This window comes from Galeopterus variegatus, unplaced genomic scaffold (assembly GCF_000696425.1).
Source record: "Galeopterus variegatus unplaced genomic scaffold, G_variegatus-3.0.2 Scaffold1768, whole genome shotgun sequence".
NCBI classification, from domain to species: Eukaryota; Metazoa; Chordata; class Mammalia; order Dermoptera; family Cynocephalidae; genus Galeopterus; species Galeopterus variegatus.
Window position 1 is genome coordinate 220481 of NW_007727879.1, and position 7915 is coordinate 228395.

The window sequence follows — 7915 nt, forward strand, 5'->3', positions numbered from 1 at the left end:
GTCTCTGGGCCTAGGGAATATGACTTTAAAGAAGGAAAATTCAGAGCCCTGAGGACAGGTTCCTCTTGGGTCCACCCAATCAGCTCAGGTAGGGATGGAGATACAAACCCTGCCTTCACGGCAGCTGATATGGGAGGCCAAGTTCATTCCTACTCACCCATCCAGAGAAATTTAGAGGCAATTCAGCAAAACTCTCTGAAATCAAACAGACATAATGATGCATGAATATCCAGAGCTTTGGTTGGGAAAGGGGGGCTGGCGGATGCAAACTGATTACATTTCTAATACATTGCATTTTATGAGACATGTGAAGTGATGGCCTCTCTCCTGAAGCCTATCAGCCATTTTTAGAGGGGGCTAATGAAGGTCCACCCACAGGAACTAGTAGGCATTGTTCATCTGCTGGGAAGAAGGATTGATACTTCCAGAGCTTTATCAGCTATACTGGGGGAGGTGAAGGGGTGCAATCCAAACTTCCACCACAGTTCAGCCACAGCCTCAAGAGAGGCTTGCAATGAGCTGCTCAGGTCACCAGGCTTGAGCCTCCCAATATTAACAAGCTTCTGTACAAGGCTAGAGGTGGGACTAGCACACAATAATGCCTCCTCATTCTCTTGGGGGGTAGCAGAACGGTATGTGGGAGTGTGTGCTTGTGCATGCCCATCCCCCCACCCTCAAGCAGGACACCTATATCCCTGCAAGACATTTTGCCTGTTCTTTATGCAGACTGCATAGCATTATTCATACTCTACTTCTAAAAGATGCTTGCTTAAAGAATATCTATCATACAAAAAGTATATATTATTTTAATTTAAAGGATTTTTTACTGGTGACAACTTCAGGAACGCCTTCCTCTAGCAAAAAGTGGCATTTTTCCTACAGAGAAAACTTTGGGAGTGCTTTGCATATAATGCTACACTGAAAAGATGCCCCTAGGCTATCCTTGGTAATAGTAGCTGATGTGTCATAGTGGGAGTGGGATTTCTGCCATTTGGGAAGCAGCAGAGGAGCTGAGAGCTTGGCTTTGAGTCAGGTGGATTTGGACTCAAATGTCCTCTCTGTCATTTGTAAGCTGTGAAGACTTGGGCAAGTTCCTTAATCTTTCTGCCTTAATTTCTTCATTTGTAAAATGGGAGTATTACTTCCTTCCTCAAAGGACTTTAGTGAGGATTAAAGAAGATAAGATATATAAAGTCCTTGGCACATAGCAAGTGCTCAAATGCATGATATAGAGGTTTATTGGGATTTATCACTGTCCTCCCACTTATGAATGATCTTTAAATATTTGGAGGACATTCTTTACACATAATTTTCATTACTGAAGTATCACATGAAAGAAGCCTGTTTCATCTCTTGCTATTTTCAAATCATGGTGTGGTTTTTTTTTTTTTTTTTTTCAGAAAAACTTGCAGTGTAGAAATATTTCCATGCACTAGAAGATGATTGCATTGTTTTGCTAAGGGCCTCCAAAAAGGATAAATACAATTTGGTGACTAGCTTTCATATTAACAATGAGCTAGAGCTCAGTTAGTATTGTTCTCTTTTCAGAGTTAACTAGACTTCGGCTTCACTAGTCATTTTCTCTGTCTCTCTGTCTCTGTGTCACTTTCACAGGCACACACAAACAATAATGCTAAAGCAGCTAAAATACAGTTTATCTGAATTTAGATAAACTCGACTCTCTAAACTTTAGTAAAGAAGTGTACTTTTATCAAATATGCTTTAGCAGTTTTCATGATCAAAAAGCCCAAAGAAGCAAAAATTAAGCTTTCAAATTTTACTTATTCCTTTAAATCTCTAAGCAAGTGAGACACAATACCTTTGCTTTGATGATACTGGAATCAATGGATGTGCCAGTCAGTGGCACAGAAGGAAGAGAACATATTTCTTGACCTCCAGGATGATCAAAAGGCAATATGAAAAAGCTCTCAAGCAAAAAGGACATATAATCTTTTCTTGTTCTATGAAACTATCAGTTCCAACAGACATCAATGTATCTTGCTCTCTCATTTGAGAATTGCATAAGCAGTCTACAGCCATACCATTCTGAACACACGCACGGCTCACAGGATCGTGCTGTCTCCTGGCACGGCCGCTCCAGACCCGTCGCCATCTTGGTCCCCCATCCAGAGAAATTTAGAGGCAATTCATCAAAACTCTCTTGGAAGCTGAGCAGGGTCAGTCAGGCCTGGTTAGTGCTTGGATGGGAGAGTTGCATAAGCTGTCCCCTCTTCACGATGGGAGAATTCCAAAGGTTCATTTGTAGAAGTGAGTTATGTGGAATTCAGAATGCATTCTCCATAGTAACCATATTATGCATGGTGGTTCTCAGACTAATCTTTGAACCAGGTTAGACCCAAATCAACGTAGCAAAGGTAAATGAGATAGAACTCAGGGTCTAAACATAAACTGGTTGATTACCTGCTAAAATATCCACATTCTCCAGAAGATTATCGCAGGACCTAGACTTAATAAAACATTCCATTCACAACATTCAGAATGCAACCCCAAANAAGTGAGTTATGTGGAATTCAGAATGCATTCTCCATAGTAACCATATTATGCATGGTGGTTAGTTACATTTAACCCTTAATGCTCTAAAGTAGGATTCTAACAGAACTATAGGACTTGGCCACCTGATGCAATATTTTTACAGGAAGATGCATTCAAGGGTCAAGCTAAGGATGCTAGGAATGGGGACTCTTCCCTTCCCCACCTTCCCCCACTTCTGAGGCTCTGTCACTTAGGTCAGGGAATCTCTCCCAACGAGATGATTGGGAATGAGGTAATGAGATGTGGAACTGGTGTACAGCTGCAGGCTCTCAGAGTTTGGGGGCTGGGGGATGACGCATTGCGACAAGCTGTAATTCTTCCTTAGTCAACTTCAGAAGCCCCTGGATCACTTCCTTCTTTTTTTTATCCACTGAACCCCCACATTGATCATCTTGCTTCTCTCCTCACCATGTCAAACAACCTCTTCATTCAATGAAATATTTTTCTCCTCATTTCAGATCAGAACAAGGAGTCCCTCCTACTTGTTTGGCATTGCAAAAATACAAGGACTTTGTCCCATACTCTATGGAGTTAAAAAAAATTCCCCCCACCCCTTTCTCATACAGCAATAGGTTCTACAGGTTAAGGTTAGTTTTTTTCTACTTAAGGAACAGAGGTTTATCCACATTGCAGGCAGAATCCTAGATTTAGGCTTCCATAAATATTTCTTTAAGAATTGTGGCTGATGGTGGTTTGGGGTGAAGAACATGACAATGGGGTTTGTGTGGTACAAAGTAGGGTAAAGTAACTGTGTGAGTAGCACCCTCTAGTGTTGAGGAGAAGCTGTGAGTCGGGGAGGTGACTGGGAGAACGGGTGTGTTACAGATTTTTCTCTCTATTCCTTTGCTCTAAATCCCCTCTTGCAGGGGCCCATATTACTGGATCGGACTGCTCAGAGACTTCTGAGTAAAGTGCTTAAGGTAATTCAAGAGACACTGTCAAAAAGGACCAGGACGAGTGGTGAAATTCAAGTGACAGACAACAAGATGGATGGTGGGGGAAGCTCGGCCAAAGCAAGAGATTCCCAGCAGAGCCTGGAGAGACTGCCTGAGCTGTTGCCTGGGGGAGCAATCTGAGCATTTTCTTTTCTAGAACACTCAGGCTCTAGGAGGGAAGGAAACTTTTTTTTCCCCACCGGTAAGGGGATCTTAATTAACCCTTGACTTGGTGTTGTCAGCACCACGCTCTCCCAAGTGAGCCATGGGCTGGCCTGGAAGGAAACTTTTGAAGGAATTAACCCTTGACTTGGTGTTGTCAGCACCACGCTCTCCCAAGTGAGCCATGGGCTGGCCTTTTGAAGGAAACTGAGTAGACTTGTGTCCTATTCCTTAGATCGCCACTGATCCTGCCTGGGCTAAGGGCAAAAGAGAACCAGGACAGAATGAGGAGCTGTCAGAGCATTCTAGAGGCATCGCCTGAGCAGGTGAAGCAAGCAGAAGTAAAAGCCATGAGACTTAACAACCAGGGATATGGCAGAACTAGTCCTTGGCTGCTTTCATGTCCTTACGTTTCTAGGGAATTCAGATGTGTCCTTGGTTTGACTACAGTTTGCTAGAAGTAAAAGCCATGAGACTTAACAACCAGGGATATGGCAGAACTAGTCCTTGGCTGCTTTGATGTCCTTACGTTTCTAGGGAATTCAGATGTGTCCTTGGTTTGACTACAGTTTGCCTTTCTGACTCTGGCTGCCCTGATCTCTTGTTGAGGCTACTTACTATTTGTCATTGTGCTGACCCCATTCTAAGCACAAACCAGGTCTCTGTTTTTGACTCCAGCCCTGCCTCCTTCCTGTCCTATGGAGTTTGGTGAGATATGAGGAGGGCTCAGTAACCCCTGGAGCTTGCCTTCTTCCTGTCATTTATTTATTGACCACTTACTATGTGCCAGACACTGCATTGAATGCTGGGGACTAGGGCTCTGACATATAAATTTTGAGGGAGATACAATTTATTTCATAACAGATGTGAGAGAATTAGCCATGCAAATATTTGAAGGAAAAACATTTATTTCAATCATCTACAGAAAAATTAGAGAGTCCATTGCCTTTTAGACAACTGTAGGGAAAATTAAATGGATAAATGGTCAGGATCCATCAGGTGTTCGGAATCTTGCTGAGCATGAGCTAGCCCCTTTGATGTAAATGTTAACTGTGCATGTGCACCCAGGTGTTCCTTGGTTATTGATGTAATTGCACATGTGTGCACAGGCATTCCTGGGTTATCTAACTCACACCCAGGTATTCCTGGGTTATCAGACTTAAGTATAAAGGACTAATGGCTCTGATCCACAGTGCATCACCCCCCCATGCTCATGGGATGCCCTGGGATGCCCCGGGATGCCCGGGGCTGGGGGTGGGCCACGGGGAGGCTGCTACTGCTGCTGGAGGCTGTTGACACAAGCTGCTGCTGCAAGCTGCTGTAAACTGCTGCTGCCAGGGCCCCTGGGTGCCCCAGGAGGCCACTGCAGCTGCTAAGGAAGCTGAGGACTGAGCTCATGTTGGAATGAACCTGTCAGCTTTGCCAACGGCTCGCAGGATCTTTTCCAATTACCTAGCACATGACCTGTATGTGAGGGGTCTGATAATCCAGCAGGCACATGAGGGGTCTGGTGACCCAGTCTGTAAAATGGGTTTGAAGGGTCTGAGCCCTGACAATAATGAAATGTTTTGGCTGTAGTGTAGCTATTGCCTCAACACGACAACTGGTGTAATCTCATAGCTTTACAACCTGCTTCTGAGGAAGGTCAGAAAATCCTTCCTAGGTTTTATGACCTGCTTCATGGGAAAAAGGCCAGAAGAAGGTGAGAGTGACCTTCCTGCTTCTGTCATTTTCTCATTTCTTTTTCAGCTTAAAATATTCAATATTCCAAGGTGCCATGTTTTAGGGTAGCATGTCCTGAACTCCATCAACCTCTTTGAGTCTTGGTTTCCTAATCTGTAAAACAGAAATAATAAAGAGGCTATCTCAAAGAGCTATAGTGATGATTAAATGAATTAAGGCATGAAACTTCAGAATAGTTCCTGGTCCATAGTAAGTGGCATATAAATGTTAGCTCTTGGTATTATAAATGTATTTGCCTTCTTGGTAAATACAGACCTTGTGAATTCATCTTTGGTGCCTCCAAATATGTGTGTTGCCCATCTTCTCTCCTATAAGATTCTGACAGGCTTATCCAGCTTTCCTAGACAGCAAGACAGGATCAGGGATCAAATAGAGAACTAAATCAGAAAAAATCCATTAGGAAAAGACAAGTCATTTGATAGGAACACCTGGTTTGAATACCAAGTACAAACACCTGAGCAGGTGAGCAGGTGAAGCAGGTGAGGCAGGGTCAAAGTTTGGGGTATAGAGAGACAAAGATTTGGAGTCATACAGAAGCAGAGACAGAGTTCAGAGGAAGAAAGAGGGTTCAGAGTGACAGCAGGCCAGGAATAAATGAGAGGGTGTTCAAGATGACTGTTGCAAAGGTTCATACCTCTTCTCTTAGCTCCCCACCCATACCTATCAGGAGAGCTCCATGAAAAGGCTCTGGTGAGAGTTTAGTGTATGCTTGAGGTGGGAGGCTGATTACTATGGCCATTTTTTTTTAGCCCCCAAACTTCTCTACCATATTAATTATAGAGGGAGCCCAAGGTACCAACTAGTAAGTGTCTAACACTTCTATGTGCTCTGGCTTCCCAGCCTAGGTTTTGAGGGCTGGCAGATATTACGTGAAGGTGAGTTGGGATCTAAATGGACCAGGTCGTGCAAGAGTAAGTAGAAGACAGAATGAATAAACAGGGATGGGAATAATCTGATACGAGTTTCCCAGATCTCATCCTATGTGTTTCTTCATCTGGCTGCTCCTGATTTATACCTTTTATAATAAAACTGTAGTAAAAACTATAGTGCTTTCTATGAGTTGTCCTAACAGATAATGGAACTTGAGGGGGTAGTGGGAACCTCAAATTCATAACTGGTTGGTCAGAAGTGTAGGTGACCTGGGTTACGATGCAGGTTTCTAAGTCAATAATAGGATATTTGAAGCCATACTACCAAGTTAAAATATGAATAAATAAAAAAGAGGGGCTAAGCGAGACGTAAAGCTAAGCTAATTAGGATGGAATCAGTTTTCACCAGGACTTTGTATAGTGTTTGTAACCTCTGGTAAATAGCTATGCTGGGTCTTAAGCTGTGTGGCAGACAAATGGGTGTTTATTATTTAATTTTTTCCCCCATATGAACATAAGCTCTGTGAAGGCAGGGATTTTTTGTCTGTTTTGCTCACTGTGTCCCCAGCACCTAAACAGTGCCTGACACATGGTAAGTGCTCAATAAATATTTTTTGGATGAAAAAATAAACTTTTTCATAATTAAAACAACAGCTACATGCTACTCCCGGCCAGTGTGGTAGTGTTTCCTTAGCTTTCCCAGTGATTCCCAAGACTGCCCCTCTGACCTCTATAATTTTCCTGGTGGGAATAAGTATGAGATTTTTCTTGAATGTGACCCTAAATGCAGAACCCAGTTAATGATATACTCAGGTTTCTCTCCCAAAGCTGTTAAGGGAAATCGAGGTGGTACAGGGTTAAGAATATGGTCTGAGTGAGCTGAGGGTACCAGAAAACTGAAAGAATAGAATATTCACAAAGATGTGCAGGAAGAATCAGAAGGTCAGGGGTTGATAACTTCTGTACTTTAAGCACCTCGGTGACTCTTTCCTTTTCTGTCATAAATATGAGACTTGATAAGTATCAGAGAGAATTTCTGTGGTAGATAAATTCTGGCATCATGACCCAGTAGTGGATTGAATTATGTTCCCCCAAAACTCACTGAAGCTTGAATTGTGTCCCCTGAGTTTTATGTATTAGAAAGTTGGCCCCCACTGTGACTGTTACGAGGGTGGGAAATCCTATTAGGGTAATTGAAAGGTGGAGCTTTGAAGAGGTGATTGGATTGTAGGACCGTGCAGTAGTGAATGGATTAAAAATGGTCGTCAGGGGTGTGGTTCTGAGGGCTTTAAAAGAAGAGGAGACTCTGTCTTGCTCTCTCTCTTTGTTCTCTCTTCTTCTACCATCTTGCAATGTGAGACCCGAGTCACTGTTGCCACCCCCAGATGAACTTTGGACTTCTCAGCCTCAGAAACTGTAAGCAACAAATGGGGTGTGGTTCTGAGGGCTTTAAAAGAAGAGGAGACTCTGTCTTGCTCTCTCTCTTTGTTCTGTCTTCTTCTACCATCTTTCAATGTGAGACCCGAGTCACTGTTGCCACCCCCAGATGAACTTTGGACTTCTCAGCCTCAGAAACTGTAAGCAACAAATGTTTTTTTTTCTTTGTAAATCACCCAGTTCCATGTATTTTGTTATAGCAACACAAAATGGACT